The sequence below is a fragment of the Balaenoptera musculus genome, chromosome 20 (assembly GCF_009873245.2).
Source record: "Balaenoptera musculus isolate JJ_BM4_2016_0621 chromosome 20, mBalMus1.pri.v3, whole genome shotgun sequence".
NCBI lineage: Eukaryota > Metazoa > Chordata > Mammalia > Artiodactyla > Balaenopteridae > Balaenoptera > Balaenoptera musculus.
The window spans coordinates 30925017-30945062 of NC_045804.1; the positions used below are offsets into that span (position 1 = coordinate 30925017).

The window sequence follows — 20046 nt, forward strand, 5'->3', positions numbered from 1 at the left end:
CTTACGACTGTACACTATTTTTTGTTTCTTTTCTTGTTAATTTTCTGTCTCTTCTATTAAAATATGAGCTCCCTGAGAACAGGGATCTTGACTGTCTTGTTCAGCACAATTTAGGTAATGCCTAAAACAGTACCTGGCACATAGTAGGTTCATGAAACATTAATATTTCAACATTGTGATTAATATCTATTTAATAACTATATTTCATGTATATGTTTAACGTATATGTTTTAATATCATTTACTTAGGTGTGAACTTAAACTAATGAGGTCCCATTTTTATTCACCAGAGGGCCATCTATTAACAATGTCCCTCAGTCTGTAGTGTTAGTGAGCACATGAGGAAACCAGCACACTCACACAATGTTGATATATGCTACGCAGTTCAGCTCTTTTGGAGAACGGTCTGTCTGTGTCTCTAGGAATCTAAAATGTACATTTTCTTTGACCCTTCAGTTTCACTTCTAGGAATCTATTATGGAAATAAATGCCCACTCATATGCATGAATCTAATATACAGAAATATCCACTTGTATGTGCAAACAGATATCAAATAGTCAGTTCTTTCCACAAATATTCATTGCATACTTGTGTATCAGGCACTGAGAAGAGAGGCTGGCTCTGCTAATGTTGAGAATGTCCCTGAAGCTCAGGTATGACACAGGTGAGACTTGAGGAACAGCAGAATCACCTCTTCTTTCTTGTACATGTAGACCCTAGGTGGGGTACCACACATCATCAGCTGCAACCTTTTTTTTCAAAGCAACAAATCTGATAGAAGGGGAGTAAGACTATTGAAAGCCATGAACTGTGAGTGATGCACCACAAAGAGCATTAGAGATGAAAAAGAAAGAAACCAAAGTAAATCTGTAAGAGTGGAACCTCAACAGCCCAGGCAGAAAAAGAGTATGAATGATACTTTCTCAAAGTAGATCATTAACTAGTGCATGCCAAGCTGTTGTAATACTGAATCACTTCAACTGTTTTGTGTAACATCTGCTGTAATTGTAGTTCTTCCAAAAGAATATGGAAAGGATGTGATTGTTTATGTTTGTACATACTTGGACATATACCACAGATTCCATGAAAGCAGTTTTGTCTTGCTTTGTTTTGTTTTAAATTTAGGTAAAATGGATTTGTTCTCATGTTTAGAAACCATCAATGGGAATGTGACTTGTGGGGTAAGAAATCCTAAAAGAAGAACTGTACTGTACACAGTTACTTACAGTCTCAGTAGGAAAGAAAAGGTAGTGATATACAAATAAATCAAGGGAAACTTCACAGAACTCTTTGATGAGCTTAGATGTTTAAAAAATATACAAATATTGGACAAAGAAACAACCTAGAACTAACATGAACTCTTCAGAACAGTGGCAGGAATGTTAAAGCCAGGATTAACTTAAGTTTTTTTAAAAAATTAAAGATAAGACAAGCTATATTTGAAGCAGTAACAAAGAGAAAGAAGATTTGGTATGTTAAGTTAATATAGAGAGGGGAAAAGTCTAAGTAGTGTGGTAGGCAGATTCTTTGGTGGTCTCCATGGTCCCTGCTTCCCAGTGTTCGTACCCTTGTGTGATTCCCCTCCCCTGGAGTATGTGCAGGACCTGTGGTTTACTTGTAACCAGTAGAACTCAGCAAAGATGACAGGATGTACACGATAACATTGCATAAGATTTTAGTGCTCATTTTGCTGGAGTCTCTCACTCTTTCCTGGCTTCAAAGAAGTGAACTGCTATGTTGGGAGACCCACATGGCAAGGAGCTGAGAGTAGCCTCAGGCTGACAGCCAGAAAACTGAAACCTTGGATCCTATAACCACAAGGAATTGAATTCTGTTAACAATACCAAAGCCTTCCCCAGTCAAGACTCAGATGAAACCACAGTCTTACCAGACCCTAAGCAGAGGACTCAGCTAAGCCTTGCCCAGACTCTCGACCCACAGAAACTGTGAGATAAAAAATATATATGTATTATTTTAAGCTGCCAAGTGTGCGGTAGTTTGTTACACAGCAATAGAAAATGAATATCATAACTACTGCCATTTGCTTCTACCTTCCTAGTTGAGAAAATGACCTTCAAAGCAGCAAGGCTAGAATTTTCCCTGGAATAAAAAAATTTCCTTCTATTAGAGTAAAAGATACAAATTACATTTTTAGAGCTTTGAGTCAACCTTCAGACTCGCCATGAGATGACTCTTTTCTGTCTCCGCCACCTCTTTAACTCTTTTCTATCCAGTCAAAGGAAGGTTGGGGGAAATTGAAGGATACTCCTTTACAAGCATAGTTAAGACAAGGGCCTCCAGAAGCAGACAGCTGCTGTTATGTTAGAAGTGGTGTCATGAGCTGAGAGAAACAGCTCTTCCTCCTCCCCACGTGATGTCTCATTCACATGTCACATTCCCACTACCTATCACAGTGCGTGACACATAAGTTGATGCTCAGTGACTGTCTGATGAATGAATTCCTTGTTAAGTTACCTCACCTATGAATCCAATGAGAAAGAAGGAAAGTCATCCCTCCCTACTATGGTCCTTTTCCTTCTTAGACTTTTGGGAATGAAAAGGCAATCATGACACTTACATGTGTACAAGGAAGTAAATGAATGAACTCTGAGAGTGCAGAGATGAGCGAATTGCTTTCTGTTAATAAAAGGAATCTATAAAACCTAACATGAATACTGATAATTTTATAATTCTCTTTTTTCCTTCTCAGTCTGCAGAGTTGTGTTTAGTTTTTTTTAATTGAGATATAATTGACATGTTTAGTTTTATGAGTCTTGTTCAGTGTTGGTAAATGCCAAAAGCTTAATTGTCTGATTCCAAATGATACTGACATAATGAACTCATTTGTTATGTCTCCATTTTCTATCTTCACATCACCATAAAAGTACAAACCTTTTATAACATGACAATAATTGGAATGCCTTTATCTTTCATTCATTTTATTGTCAGCTTCCTTCTTTGTAGACCTCCAGTGGAAACATAATTTTAACAATATTCATTCCTGTTTGGTACATTGAATGCACGATACATTGTACCTCATTACTAACAGTTTGTGGATTCTTTATAAATACTTTCATTAATTAATTCCTAATTGCTTTGTTGGACATTACTGATGACAAATGCCCTGTTATAGTTTCATTTATGTAACATATAAGTATAAAATGGGCAAAAATGTATACTCCATTGCTTTTACTGTCCATTTCAGAAACATGGTAATTTTTTAATCTAAACTAAGGAAATGAAACTATTTCAACTCATAATGTCATTATTTATGAATTAGGAAATTACATACCTGTAGAATTGAAACCTTTTTTAAAAAATGAATTGATAAGTGCTCAGGGGTCATGTGTAATGCCTAAGAACATGGTTAATTTTTAAAAATTTAACAAGCACTATATTATTTCTCCCTACAGTCTGTTGTCTAGGGGTCTTTAACACATAAATCATGCTACATCACTCTCCAAGTCAAAACTGTCTGATCACTTCCCATCACACTTAGAGTAAGATCCAAGCTCCTTACCATGGCTTGAAAGGTCCTTCATTTCTGGCCCTGACTAGCTCTCTACTACTCTTCCCCTGCTTATGCTATACCAGTCACATTGATCTTTTTATAATTCTTCAAACATGCCAAACTCATTTCCACCCCAGTGCCTTTGCACTTGCTTTTCCAACTTCCTAGAATCGTTTTCCTTCAGATCTTCACAAGACTTACTCCTTCATTTCATTCAGGTCCGTGCTATAATGTCTTCTTTTGAAAGAGGCTTTTCCTGGCCACTCTATCTAAAATACTAGCCCAGTCATCACTACCAATCACTCATGATCCCTCTACTCATGTTTTTCTAATAGCACAGATTGCCATCTGAAATTGTGTCTGCCCCCCCAGAACATAAACTTCAGGAAGGCAGGGTCCTCACTGTGTTGTTCACCACTGTAGCCCCAGAAATTACTACAGCAGTTATTCAATATGTGTTAAGTAAAAAACTAAGATCATAGAGGTAGCCTGTGTAGGACTAAACATCAGCTGAAGAGAGAAACAAGGAAGTGAGGTAAAAATAACATGAATTTTCAAGCCTGGATTATTGGAGGGTGGTAGAACCGTTAAACGTCACAAGGAACTCAGAAGGAAAGACAGAAGGACCAGTTCTGTATTAGACGTTAGAAATGCTGGTAGACATCGAGAGGGAGGTGGGAGAGAGCTCACGACTGGAGATGTTGTTTAGGGAGCAATTCATGTAGTTGATAGTTGAAGCCCTAAGATGGCAGAGAAGGGGTGTAACAGGAGAAGAAGGAAAAGTCCTTTGGGGACAGCTCAGAAGAAGAGGGGCCAGATGGGGAGCAGTCAGGATGACAGGAGTAGGAATGAAGAGATTATGGGGAGCTTAACAAAAAAGAGCTCAGGGAGAAGAGAATTTCACAAAGGGAGTGTTAAGCAGTTCTAAGTGCTGATAACAAGAGGACAACATGTGAAAAATGGATTGGCTGTGATTGTAAGCATTTGTGACCTTTAAGAGAGAAGCTTCAGTAGATTGGCGAGGGCAGGAATACATTTTACACCAACACTGACTTGAATGTCAGTTTAATCTTTCCTCTGTGATTCATAAGGCATTTCAACATCTCTAAGGACCTCTTGGTCATTTTATAAATATCAGTTATGTAACTCAGTAGTTTAAAAGGTGTTGGATTAAGGAAAAAAGGTATAGGAAATTGAACTGGATCTATACAGATCCTACAGCATATGGTAGAAGTTACTTAATTTAAACAAATTCCTGCCTGTGCCCAGGTTTCTGTGACTTTCTAGTGAGGAATGCAATGTGCTCTGATAGCTGTCAACAAAGTGTCATTTAGCGTGTGCATAGTTTTTTAAATTGAGAAGTGCTAAGATAAAAGGGAAAATGTTAGTTAAGCCGGCAATATTTTTATTTTATTATCTGCTGACATAAAAATGTGTTGAACTTTATTTTTGTTATTTTGAAAAGATCTGAAAAGAATGAATAAGCAGGGAAAATTGCTCACACTCCACCGCCAAGAGGCAATCATTGTTTGCATTTTGACCTAATTACTTTCAGTCCTTTATTTCAGATTTTTAAAACTTCTGACACTTTTGTGTTATTTTTTTCTATAATGGGAGGGGGAATATAGTAGCCAACAGCATGAGCTCGAGAATCAGATTGCCTGGGTTCAAATCCCATCTCTTGATGAGTTTCATAACCACTCTGCACCTCAGTCTCCTCGTCTGTAAAATGCAGGAACAAATAATTCTTCTATAAGCTTATTTGTCCTAATATCTGGCATATAAAACAGAGTTGATCCCATACTCTTTCCACCTTTCCAAACTTACTAGTTCTATTTTCCCCCTCCACTGGCACTCAATTGCAAGACTTTTCATCACTTTCGTTATTTTAGTTATCATTTTCCTAATGTTCTCTACTTTTCTCATTGGTTTTAAGATGCAAATATTGTTTCCAAATATAATCTAGGTTGGAAGTACTCCTGGATGCTGAGCTAATATGAGAAACTGAGGAACCCTGTTGAGGATTGTACTTGTCTATAGTGGCCTTAAAGTTGCACTGCACTGTGCCCCCACATTAAAGCCAAACATGGCCTGACTCTGTTCTGAAATTAAATAGGATAATAAACTAATTAAAGCATTTGATTGTCTGTATCAGAGTTATTATCCTGAAGCCATTAACCATACAATGATAATCAAATGACTGGATGGGCCATTACCAGTAATATGTCCCTTAGGGCACCACATCACAACTGTGTGCATTATGTGCAGACTATTGTGACAGAAACATTTCTAAGACTAGGCTAAATGTGAACTATTTAAGTAATAGAGAACCCAAGCGAAAACAGTTTCTTCTTTTGTTTACTTAAGGAAAGGATTCGAATTGATTTCAAGTATCTTTAAAGAAAGGGGAGATTAAGAAAAATGGCCTTGTTAGCCTCTTGGTTAAAATAATTGGTCAAATAGAATCAAGGCAGAAGAACATGACCATAAAAGCTGCAACACCTCTCTCATGGCTTCATGATCGAAAACAAAAGTAAGCCCTGAGTTCTCCCAATCAAACTCAATGGGTCATTGGCGTATGACAATTATAGTTATATTTCCCAAAGCCAACCTTGCTTTTGAGTGTTTTGGCACCCTTTCAATTACTCTCCAGTTTAGCGGCTCAGAAAAAAATAGGTGAAGTATCTATAATATTCTTTTTTTTGTGAGCTAGTTTTTTATCAACCTTACTGTTTTCTGAAAACCTTTTTTCTCTCTTCTAGTACTGTAATGTAGGTTATCATCCAAAGGTGGATCTGTCTTTATTGATAAGGTACTGACAAGGTTCTGTGAAGTGCATCACTGTGCTTTGGGTTGGAGAGTTTTTATAAACAACAAAGTGCTATTGTTTTGTTGCTTGAGAAGATGGTGAATTGACATTAACTTAAGGAAACAGACTGCTGCAGGTTTTTCTAAGTATCTTGCAGTAAATCAGCCTTCAAAGACTTCCTTAGGAAACACATTGGCTCTTTTTAAAAATATAAATGCAATATATTAAACATAGTTCTTAAATCATCTAGCTCTTTTTTTCTAATCCAGAGATAAGAAAAATATATCAATTTGTAATATGACTTCCTAGAGATTTGGATAACAAAAAGCTTGGATGTTCTTAATCCAGCAGAGCTGTCAGTTGCCTAGTTCTTTGTGTGTTTTCATTTGTTAGGAGTTGACTAAGAGGAAGGTCACATTTGTGTGACCACTTGTGTTGCCTCAGTTCATGGTCTTGAAATTTTCTTTTAAAGAGTGACTAATTATGTACTTCTTCCCAAATAGAAAAGCAAATTTTATTTACATATTTTCTGAATTTTTAACTGTACCCTCTTTTTTATTCTTTGGAGTAGAAACTATTGTTTATTTGTTTTCTCTTTAATGAAATGCAATGACATGATTATTTAAAAATAAGCTTTTACTAGAATATTTGGATCTCTAGCCCAATCACAGTAGTTTACAGTAGTAATTCATCAGCAGAGTTCTGCCATCAGTGAATCTGAAGTTCAGAGTTCTAAAGCAATTGCAAACGGAAGCAGACCTAAATAATGAGAACATGTGTTAGGATGGCAAGGTATCATCTTCCAGCACCTGTATTACTTTTTAAATTTACAATTCAGGAGTCAAATCTGAACTAAACTTGATTAGTCAGAAGTGATTCATGTGCTGGGCTTAACCATGGTGGGAAATGACAAGAGTTAAGACTTCTTCAATCCTTTTATGAATTGTTAACGAAGGGTTTAGTTTAGTTCAGACTTCCTACCTTAGTCTTGGTAGTCCAATATAGGAATAAAGACAAACTCCAGGAAATAATGCCTTGTTTGATTGTTTATATTTATTTTTTTTAATTTATTTACCTTGTTTATTTTATTTTTGGCTGCGTTGGGTCTTCGTTGCTGCACACGGGCTTTCTCTAGTTGCAGTGAGCAGGGGCTACTCTTCATTGCAGTGCCCAAGCTTCTCATTGTGGTGGCTTTTCTTGTTGCAGAGCACAGACTCTAGGTGCACAGGCTTCAGTAGTTGTGGCTCGCGGGTTCTAGAGCACAGGCTCAGTAGTTGTGGCGCATGGGCTTAATTGCTCCGCAGCATGTGGGATCTTCTTGGACCAGGGCTAGAACCTGTGTCCCCTGCATTGGCAGGCGGACTCTCAACCACTGCGCCACCAGGGAAGCCCGATTGTTTATATCTAAATTAAAACATCTGAGCTACTTTCTCATGTCTCAAGAGCTAGAAAGTTCAATGAAACATACACATTTATAAACATATTTTTTTTAATGCTCAAAGGAGATATTGCTGTTTCCCAAAGACGTTATAAATGCACTCAAAACATTGCTGTGGAGTATATTTGCATTTGAGAGTATAGCTTAAATATTTTATAGCCAAAGTATTTTGTGGTATTTCTATTCTTTCCAAAGGCCGTTAGTGCCTAAATCACAGCACAGAGATATGTGTTTACCATAATATCACATTCAGAAAGCCATGAAGGCAAGCAGTCTGTTGAAACGCGCAGGGCAGCAAGTGTGCTCTCTTTTTTGTTTAGTTGTTGACTTGCCAGGTGACAAGTCAAGTTCCCCCATCTTAACTCTAATGCCTAACGATGCTACAGAAACTTAATTGGTATTTAAAACAGTTTTGAGATTTATAGATAAAAAATTTCACAGAAGCACAAATTTTATTATCTGGCTTTCTGTCTAGTGGTTCTTCTTAGTACACACTGAATATAAACTTCCTTAAATAAGAAGGTAACATGTTAAGACTGTGAAGAGGTCAAAAAGGATAATTATGGTTGTATCTAATTATCATGTAAGTTAACCAAATGTAATTACAAAGCAGTTGTTAACTTTTGTTTAAAGGTGTTTGTTTTTTTTTGTTTGAGTGGAAGACAAAAAAATGTTGGGCCTTTGTGCTCTTCTGTTTTGGCAGTGCTCTGTTATGTGACCTAGATTTCAAATCTCTGTAGTATTTCCTGTATAAAACCAGCGTATTCCCTCTCTGTGCACCTACCACTAATAATAAAATATGAGTCAGCTACGCAGAGGCACTATCTGTGTAAGGTTTTTTAATCAAAACCTTTTATTAATGAAAACAAGTACAAAGTGCTATTATAATGCAGATGAGCTAATAAGCTAGGTATAATTAAGAATCTTTCTAAAGAGAAATTTCTCAAGAGGTAAATATTTAAAGATTCACTCTTAAATTTTTTTAATAATATGCTTTATTTTATGCACAAAGAAATTTCTTATTTCTAAGTCTGATGTAATCTTGGAATTCTTGGTAGGCAGAAACTGTGACTCTTTAATATTGTACTAAACAAATATTTTTTGATCTATTCTCTTCAAAGAATTTTTCTTATTACAATCTACTATTATAATTTCATTATTTTTTAATGGGTATTTACACTCTGGAAAACAAACACCTATCCAGTTCTGTCATATGTGAAGTGATATTGGCAGATTTCAGCCATAGTATGCCTTTCATCTTGGCTCAGCCATTAGTATAAAAAAGACTAGTTGTGAAATAGCAACCATTATGCTTTAACATTACTTCTAGGAAACTGGACAAATTCCAGGTTATTTCACTGAATGTGCATCACATGGTCAAGGCTTCCCAACACTCTGGCCTTGACTAAATAGCACAGCAGTCTTTTAAGTATTATGCATCTTAAAGAAATATAGGCCTATCCAAATTGGCTGCACTAATAGAAAATAAAATGATAGTTGCAGCTGCATCTAAATAACATCAAAAATCTGTGTTACAAATGAAATACCGACTCATCTAGCTGTTTCCAAAGGTACAGACATTTACATTTATGTGAGCAAAACAACTGAATGATTAATTGAATGTTTTGAGCTTGTGTTTGAATTTTTACCAAAGTCTCAGAGTATTACTGTAAAGAATTCTCCTTTAGGCTCTGTTCTCTCACTCAATCATATCATCACTTCTATTCCTTCCTCCCCTCCCTCCCTTTCTTCAACAAATTCAGACTGAGTACCCACTATGTGTCAGACACTGTATATTGAGTGGGGGAGTAAAACAGACACGGCCTTCCTGGGGCATATACTTGGTAGGGAGTAACTGGATAGTTTTTAAAGTTTAATTTTATACGTACAAATTATGGTAAGTGTTCTAAGGAACAAGAATAAAGTGTTATTTATTCAGCAAACATTTTTGAGGACCAACTATATGTCAGTCATTTTGCTACATTAATAGTAGATAGGAATGAATGAAACAATATGATCCCTGCCCTCATAGAGGAAATTTGGAAGAGGACAAGAATGGTCTGTGGTAAGATTTAAGCTGAGACTTGAAAAATGGCTAGGAGCCAACTATCTAACAAGCTAAGGAGAGAGCATTCTCTCCTAAGTAGGGAAGAGAAGGGGATGCAAGACTCAACCCTAGGAACATTTAGAGGTCTGTAGAGAAAGAAGAAACTGGACAAAAAAGGAGTGATCTTTTAAAAATTTAGATGGCTTTTTTCATTTTCTAAATTTAGGTGGAAAATTAGGTGTGTGTGGTATTGTGGAAACCAAGAAAAACTGAATGCTTTTAAATAATTGTCCTGGTAGATAAATTTTAAAAAATTATTCTCAGCAAATTATAAAAGACTCCATAGTCACTAATATATATAATATATTTTTATATTATATAAATATTTAAATATTTATATATTTTTATAAAAATTTTTATATAAAAATTTATATAATTTTTTATATTATATATTTAAATATTTTAAAAAAATATTTATATATTTATTTTATATTACATAGTACCTGATATATAATATATTCTATATTTCTTTTATATATATTTTAGAACCACTTTATAGAACTATAATATAGTTCTAAATATAGAACCAATATATATTTTTATATATTATATATTATATTTATATTCATTTTATATTATATATATGTGTATATATATATTTCAGAACTGCTTTCTCCAATGTAGAAACTATCTTAACCAATCTTAATAGGCCCTTCTCTAGTACTACCATGAACTTAAACTGCTGCCAGTTAAAATGTATTTCAGAGTTGGTTGTGTTTGTTTCCAAAACGATTAATGCTAGTTGTACTTGCCACTGTAAATTAACTGTAATTTTTGTAATTTGATGAAATGTGAAAGTGGAAAGAAAAAGTTGATTTTACAAAAACTAAGTTGAATACTTTAGAGAGATTTAATAAAGGTGAGTTAATAATGCTATTGATTAGATGTAAAAGAGTCACCTGTAAAAGATTGGAGGGAAATTATAAAAGTCTAGAAGGATTCTTCTGCTCTTGGGTTGTTTCATAACTGTTGTTAACTCTCAATCCACTTTGAAGAACCTGAAACTGGAAATGATAGCTGTTGCATTTTGGGTGTGGTTTCTGCAAGAAAAACAACACAGAACCCTAATCAGAGGACTGATCAACAAAGAAAAGACTCTAGCCTAATAAAGATTGGCAGATGAATATATATTTATATGTTTTGATTTAAAATAAAATATATAAGTATAAAATAAAAATATATCCATATATATATGATACCTTAACTGATGGTTAATCTTCTTCTGTAATCAATACAAAGATAAACTTTAACGCAGCCTATGTCCATTACCAAAATGCATTAACAAACTATCATTGAATAAATGGAATCTTACAATAAAAGTTTATTCCTTTTCTTTCATGGTTTCGATATTTAAATACCTCAAACAAGGAAAATGAGCCTTTGAGTGTTTTGAATTTTCTAAGCATATGTATATTGTACCTAGTCTTTGTTTCTGCACCTGGCCTTTATTTCTTTGCCTTAATCATACTGATAACTTTTAAGAATGTAATTGATTACCTATTAATTTCAACCAACATTATAGTCTCACTTTTATTCTTAAACATAACCACAGTTAAGGTTACTGAAGTATACTTCTCAAGTAGAGAATATTATAAATTGAAAGGATTTAACCCTTATTTTCTGAAATTCTCTTTACAGTTAACTTCAGAACTTACCCAAGATACTTAGAAGACATGAGAAATAATAATATTTAGTATTGCTACATGTTCAATATCAGTTCTTTCTGCTCTATAAATTTAGCTGCAAGTATTTAATTATCAATAATAATATTTTTAAATTAAAATTCCATACTTAATAGTCAAATTTTCAGTGAACAATGTGGACAGCAAGTGATTAAAGTGAGTAGGTAATAAAGTATAATAGAAGACAGTGATCCAATGGGGGAAACATAGAAATGAAGTTTAAAATTCCCAGAATTTATAAATTAGATTCTTAAAGTAGATTTGATTTGTTGGATTTTAAATACCAGGTTTTGTACACATGCACAAATGTCTAATAACCAAATACAATGTCCGTGGTCCCTACCTATAAATAGCTACACACCATTCTGTTACTTTTGTGTTGCCGAGGAGGTAGCTTCCTGCCAGAGACATGTATAGTGCTTTGGGACATGGTTATTTTATACAGCATCAGAAGTTAAGTCTTTGGGCCATCAGATAGGAGCAACAGGAAGACAAATTTTGGCTCAATTATGAGAAGGAACCTTGGACAATTAGACCTATCCAAAAATGTGAAGTCCTATGTTTCCCATCACTACAGAGCCTGGAGAAATCATGAAAGACTTGTAGATATGTTGTATGAAAATGAAACTTCTTAAATTCCTCTGTATGGCTGCCACAGAGCATTGAGTATTTCGTGCAAGTCAAGGGAGTACGTCGGGGCTGGAATACCATCCTTGCTGTGTTCGCCCACGTGGATGCTGTGGTACAACACCGCATCTCCTAGAGGAAGGAGTGTTATTTTATAATCTTCACAGGACCACCAGCCTTCCAAGCTCCATACCTGAGTTGCATCAGCTCAGAGGAGGTTCTATTTTCTAGCACTTGCACATTTTCAACCCAGAATGAAACCTTTTTTTCTCTAGTTTTTAATGTCACCATTAAAAGAACAGGCAGTGGCCTTGTTCTTATACATGTTAGTCTAGCTTCCATTTCCTTCCCTCCAACACTAAGAGTCTGACTAAGCAGATGAAAGGAAATGAATTAAATATTCAACTCAGAAAAAAAATTTTTTGGAACCAAGTATGTCTGAGTAAGACTCAGTACCCTCAAGGAGCTAGCAGTCTATGAAAGGAGGGGAATAAAATAACTGTACAAATTATCATAATGCTAAATTGAAGATATGAAGTATTTTATGAATGGTAAAAAAGTGTTAATAGCTCAAAAGAACAATGAGGGAAATTGTTTTAAAATCAGGAAAGCACTTATAGAGAATGAAACATTTAAGATTTGGCTCTGAGAAATTTTGAATGGCAGTGATGGAATCAAAAGGAAACTGGAGCAAATGGAAGATAAAGAAGAACTGTCATAATTTAAAAGCACTGGAAGAATTACGAGATACAAGACTGAAACAGCTATCTCATTATTTATGCCATTATAAGCAACACAGTCTTGAGAAAATATCACAACATGAATTATTAACTGTATGCACATTTGCACTGATACTCTAGGGTCCCCAATTTCTCAGGCACACTCATTCTGACAAACCAGGTACCTTAATATCTTAACTAACCTTCATCCACTCTCCTGTTGTCTTTTTATTTTTATTTTTGTCATCTATGGCAGACCTAATGTTTGCCCTACCAAGTCTGTCACAGTAGAAACTCTAAAGCCAGACACTTGCTTTCTCAGCCTCCTGAATCTGGAAGTAGCCACACTACCCATTCCTGGCCAATGAGATATGAAGGAAAATCTGCTTAGGAACTTCTGTAAAACTTTTAATTAATAGATAAGGACAGATGGAACTGGGACTACCTCCTTTTCCTTTCTTCCTGCCTTCAATATAGATATGACGTCTGTAGCTTTGGAGGCCTTCTTGCAACTACAAGGTTGCACAAAGGATGCTGGAGTAGAAAGATAGAAAAAACCTGAGAACTTGATATTATTGTTGAGTAAGCTCCAGGCTCCTTAAAAATAAACTCCTGTTTGTTTGCGCCTGTAATTGGGTAGTCAGTCACTTTAATCTGAAAACATTCGTAACTAATATGCAACACTTTTCCTAAATCTCTCCAGGCAATTTTACTTTTAAAAATCTGAAGATAAGTCTTACTTCTTGGGATGTGAATACTCAACAAACCATTGTTGAACATTTACTGTGCACCGAAGACTGTACTGTGTATCGAAGACTGTACTGTGTACCAGAAAGTGGTACAAAGATGAAACATGGCCAATGCCCTCAAGGAACTCATGTTTAACATGAAAAAGTGATAAGTGCTGTGATAGAGACTGGTACAAACCACAGAAGTACCATAGAGGAGGGGAAGATGAACTCTGCCAAGGAAATTAGGGGAGGATGCACAGAGGAAATACAATTTAAGCTGGTTCCAGATTGGTGAGCAGAAGTTTACAAGGCAGAGAAGAAAGGAAAGTGTTAGTAACTTTAGGCAGAGTTAATAGCCTGTGCAAATGCAGTGATGAGTTGAAGCAGCGTGGCCTGTATTGGGGAAAAGCAAAAAGTTGCGAGTGGTTGGCATGTTTTAAGTTTGCTTTTTTTCGGGAATGACTCTATTTAAAAATAAGATAGGGCTTCCCTGGTGGCTCAGTGGCTGAGAGTCTGCCTGCCAATGCAGGGGACACGGGTTCGAGCCCTGGTCTGGGAGGATCCCACATGCCGCGGAGCGACTGGGCCTGTGAGCCACAATTACTGAGCCTGCGCGTCTGGAGCCTGTGCTCCGCAACAAGAGAGGCCACGATAGTGAGAGGCCCACACACCGCGATGAGGAGTGGCCCCCGCTTGCCACAACTAGAGAGAGCCCTTGCACAGAAACGAAGACCCAACACAGCCATAAATAAATAAATAAATAAATACATAAATAAGATAGATTTTACCCCATGAAGCTACTTGTATAATTAATAGAAGGTAGTTAATTTAAATTTTATCTCATTTGAATTTATGAAAATGTTAACATGAGCTAATCAGTAGTTTCTCCTTAGATTGTAAACTCACATAATTAGATGTATGTGTTGATGTATGACTTTCTAAGCAAATTAAACCATTAAAATTAGAAGGAGATAGCCAAAAGTAAAAGAAATGTTTAAGCACTTTGAAGCACTTATTTAGCTATAAATACTTAGCATTTTTAGTTAAAAGTATTTTATACAATCATTAAAATATATCATTAAAGATCATCTCAAATCAAAGTGTACTTGAAAGTAGGAAACTAAATTTTCTTAATTAGAAAATCTCTTTCAGAGATTTCAGTGATTCCTCCTTTTTTAATTCAAATTTGAGTTTATATTGCTTGTGTTTATTTATTATCCCTCTTCTTTTCTATTATTAATTAAAGCAGACATACAATTTTAGAGAGGTTTGCTCAAACTCCAGTCCTAAAACTTGCAATGTCCAGAGGACCCCAAATTCCAACATAGTAGTTGGATTATCTCCTACCTAAGTACTTTTGTTATCAGGATCCCCAAATATGGCAGCTTTTCTTTTTGTTCAGTAACTTAAGATAATTAAATGAAGGAGAAAGAAATACTTGGGGGCCTTACTAAAGCTGGATATGATGGTATAAAGTTAAGGGGAGAGTTGGCAGAATTGACATCTGATTTACTTGGAATCATTGTCTACATCAGTCAAACCAAATCAATATATAGAAATAAAAATTGTTTATAATTGCATGTAAGTGTTTGTATTCTGAATTATCAGAAATTATCATCATCACTGGTCAAATGAGAGATAACTCTCCTAGTTCTTAACTTCTTATGGTACCGATGATCTTTACTAAGTGCTGCTAGATGGAAAGATGCAAATAAGGGGTATGTGTTTGGGCCTTACTTGTACACGGTGCCTGTTTACATGCTGTTTTGGAAGGTATGAGTCTATAAGGCATTTGCAGAATAGACTCTGATATATATTAATAGCCATATATATATATATATATTTAAAATGTATGCATTTAAAAATAAGATAGGAAAAACAATAGGGTAAATCGTTTTGGAAACACTTTTTTGCCCCCCCACCTCAAAGCAGATTTACCTAAAGTGATGGGTTTAGCACTCAAAAGAAATTTATTTTTATTGTACTGATTGGCAGATTTTACTTTTAAATGAGTTCAAGCTCTTTTAAAGTAGAGTATGAATTTACCTCTGTGTGGTCAATCTAAAGTAATTCTGTCAAGTAAGCTGATTTACCAGTGTGCAAATTTGGATCCATTTATGTAGCCGTATTAGCCAGCTTGGGCTGCCGTGACAAAATACCACAGACTGAGTGACTTAAATAGCAGAAACTTATTTCTCACAGTTCTGGAGGCTGGAAAGTCCAATATCAAGGTACCAGCCAGGTAAGTTTTATTCTGAGCCCTCTTCTTTTGGCTTGTAGGCCGCCACCGTCTCTCTGTTAGCTCACATGATCTCCTCTTTGTGCACACACGACGATGGAGAGAGGGGTCAGAATCTCTTCTTCTAAGACAGTAATTCTATCAGGTCAAACTACAGCCACACTGAGGGTTCAGGTTTCAGCATATGAATTTTGTGGGAACACAAACATTCAGTCCACAACAATAGCAAACTGTTAAGTAGGCAGTAATTAATATTTGAGAATTAATACACTATTTACATTTGAAAGAGGTCTGAGTGCAACAGTTTACGCTCTGCACAGAAGTTGCTCTTTCAGCATTATTACAGAGTGGCATAGAGGATGATCACTAGATTAGAAGTTACATTACTTTCCTTCCCTATAATTGACTCTATAACAAAGGTTTTTAACCTTTTTCGGTGTCAGTCTCCAATTTCTAACGTAAGACAACCCAATAGAGAGTTTCTAAGATCTCCTTCCACTCAAAAATTCTTTGATTCTGAGAGTTCCACTTCCAGTATGACTGAATAATCTCCTGACAGACTAACCATCCCTCAGAACTCAATTATATACTGGCTGCCATATCAGTAAATAAAGGATGTCACAGTCATCAGAGATTGCAGCCACAGCCTATGGTGAGCTGGTGAGCCCTGAGGGAACTCAGGAAGGAAGAGAATGCCTGCCATCTAGCAGCCATCAGACTGCAGCCACTCCCCATGGTGAGCCCTGAGGAAACTCAGGATGTGAAAACACAGGATACTGGCCCCAGATAGCTGAGGTGCATATCAAAGTAATGATTCCAGTGAGCCCAGACTCTTGCATCTCCCTATACACAGAAAAGTGCTAAATTCCTTAACTTGGGATATCTGGTTTTCTTTAATTAACAATAATCTTTTGATGTTCCTGACTACCCGCTCTTCGTTGCAAAACTTCTACATAGTTTTCCCCCATTGCCTCTCGGAGCAGTTCCCTCAGGGTTACTTGAGATACTGCTTGAAGCATCCTAAAAGTTCCCACCAAATAAAACAACTCTCAAAAAAAAGAAGAACTCAGTTATAAACCCTGGGCAAAATAGAAAAACAACCACCTGAAGGCTCTGGAGAGTAAATAAAATCAGGCATGTTCTGGACAATAGTCAAAACTTGGAAGAAGGAACAAACATGGGATAAGTTTCTTGTTTGTTCCACTTTCAGATTGAGGGCAGCACCCAGGGCTGGGACTAGCGTGAGGCAAGCAAGGCCCTCTTAAGGAGGCACTCACTCTTGGGTGCTGACTCTGCACTTGCATGAGCCTGAGGATGAGTGCCTTCATAAATTTTGCACCATGGACACCTTGCTTGCCTCACCCTACTCCAAGACCTAACAGGACCCATGGGACAGTAAAACTCTGATAACCTGAAATCTCTATGACGTGTAGAACTAGAAGATGAAGTTTGAGGCAACCATTACTGCCGGAAAGTGAGGGAGGAAAGCCTAGAGAGCAGACAGCCAGATACAGGGCCCCCAGATTCTGTATATAAACTCCACCCAACTCTCTGCCTGACCCCAAGCTCAGGGAAGATTGTAACAGCCCAGCCAAGGGGGTAAAAAAAAAAACTGAACTGAGATTTGAGCCTGTGCCCAAGAGATAGATATATCCTATAGCTTGAGTCCGACCAAGTAAACTTCCTGCAAAATCAAAAATATCAACACTCCTCAGAGTAATAACAAAATTCAGTTTCTGCAGTGTAACATTCATAATTTCCAGAATATAAAACAATATTACCAGTGTAAAAAGAAACAGGAAAATGTAACCATTCTTAAGCGAAAAGACAATGAGCTGAGGCCAACTCCCCAAAGATCCAGATGTTGGAACAAGGGCTTGAAAGTACTTATTATAACTATGTGCAATGAAGTAGAGGAAAATATAGTCACAATGAATGCAAAGATAGGATATCTAAGCAGAGAAACAGAAATCCTTTTTTAAACTAAATGGAATTTCTAAAAGTAAAAAACATAATATTCTTTAAAATTAGAACAATGGTAGCCTGGGGAATGGTGGTAGGAATCAACTGGAAAGGTATCTTTCTGGGGTGATGACAATGTCCTATATCTTGATGGAGTTTTGGATTATACATTTTTCAAAATTCAGTGAATGTACACTTAAGATTTGTGCATTTTATTGTATGTAAATTGTACATCAAAGAAAAAAATTCTAGATAGTTGGAAACAACTGAAGAAGTCCCTAAATCAGAGAACTGCCTATAGCCTGACAAAGAGACTGTGGTACATGACTATTGTCTTTGAAGTTCATTCAAAAGTGGTTATTGAGTGAATATATTCCATAGTGATGAGCATTCCAGGTAGAAAAAACAGTATCTAAAAAGCCACAGAAGGAAAGAAGTCAATAATTCTAGGAGGCTAGACACTAGGTGGGATTAATAGGACATGAAAATGAAAAAAAAGATTGAAGCTGTATTTTAAAGTCTTTTTTTTTAATGAGGTTTTTTATACTGCTGCCTAGAGAGATTTCCCTCTGCTTTTTAAATTTTTAAATTAAAAGGAATAATTTACATATAATAAAATGTAAGTGTACAATTCACTGAGTTTTGCCAAATATATACAGTTGTGTAATACCACCATAATTGTATTATAGAACATTTCCATTACTCCAGAACTTTCTCATGTGCCCCTGTGTAATCAGTCCCCTCTATCACCCCTGCTCCCAGGCAGCCACTGATCTGCTTTCTGTCACTATAGTTTTGCCTTTTCTAAAATTTCATATGAATAGACTCTAAGTATGTAACACCGTACACTTAGTATACTGCTTTTGAGATTCATCCATGGCGTTGTGTGCATCAATTATATCAATGTTCAGCAGTATTTCATTGATTGATATTCCACAATTTATTTATCCAGTCACCAACTGATGGGCATATGAATTGCTTTCAGCTGGGGCTGTTATGAATAAAGCTTCTGTGCACATTCCAGTACGTGTCTTTCTGTAAGAAATGTGTTTTGAAAGGACTTTAAATGCCACACTATGAATTTTTGATTTTTTTAAGGGGTAATCAACTCTTCTGTGAGCACCAATATTCTTTGAAGAGGAAAAAAAGCAAAGTTCTTTTATCTTTTATTAGAGTTTATAACTCTTTAATCAGTATTGAGTTTATCTGACTGCATGAAGGCTGTTGTTTCAAAATTTTACCCGCTCTACTAATGTGTTTTTATTGCTTTTCTTTGCATATTTTTAAAAATACATTTAATAAAAATTTAAACAAATCTTTTTAAAAGCAAATATCCAAAAGAGTTCTTGTTTTTATGATTTTTTTAAATTTTATCTGAAAGTAATGTGAGATCCTTAATAGATTTTCAGATAATCACATTTTTAAAAAATTTAAAGACAAGGATGTTAACAGCAAAATGCTATATGACTAGGGACTAGTGATGCTTAAAGTTGCATTATTTGTCCTTCGGGTGGGAACATAAATGATCTTGACCTAATTTCATCTGCTCTGTGATGGTGTTTCTAAAATTGCATGTCTGTTGGTCCTCCACTATCCTGTTGTCAAAATCCACAAGTAACAGTTGTGCAAATATTTGTAAGAAAGTTCCCCTGGTGAGTACAAAGACCTTATAACAACAGTAAAATTTCAAATATGCGCAGGATTCACTGAACCATCGGCTTTCATGGAAGGCAGATTTCTTCAGTGGGTCAACAAATATTTCTTGGGTGCCCAGGATGTATGTGTGAGGCACTGTTCTGAATCTGGTCACCACTCTACCGGGCCTCGGATAGTAGTCACTCAACAAATGTGAGGAGAAAAAGTGTCGAGTAAAGTTTCTGACAGATCCAGAGCCTAGCTAGGTATAAGGAACCAGAAACACTGCTGAGAATGTTCAAGAGGTTACCATGCTGGACAAGCATGCGGGAGATTTTGACCAGCTGGACCAGGGATAGCTTGGATGAGATTCCAAATCAGATTGAGAGATGGGATCTAGAGATTTGAGTCCACCATCTCCAAGCTCACTTTTTCTGCCCAAGTTTACTGTGCCTAAATTTAAGCTGCCATAATCCCTTTTATGTATCCTCTCTCTCTCCCTTCTTCTGTTCCTATTTTCCTAATTCAAGTCTGTCTACCTATAACTCTCAGGCAACTGTTAGTTGCAGGCAAATAGTAGTATCCAT

The 20046-nt window shown here is 36.0% G+C and overlaps 1 protein-coding gene across 2 annotated transcripts in view; it reads left to right on the top strand.

The window, feature by feature from the left end:
• Positions 1-20046, top strand: part of STXBP4 (syntaxin binding protein 4) — a 190298-nt gene that overhangs the window by 131843 nt on the left and 38409 nt on the right. The gene's annotated exons all lie outside the window — the stretch shown is intronic.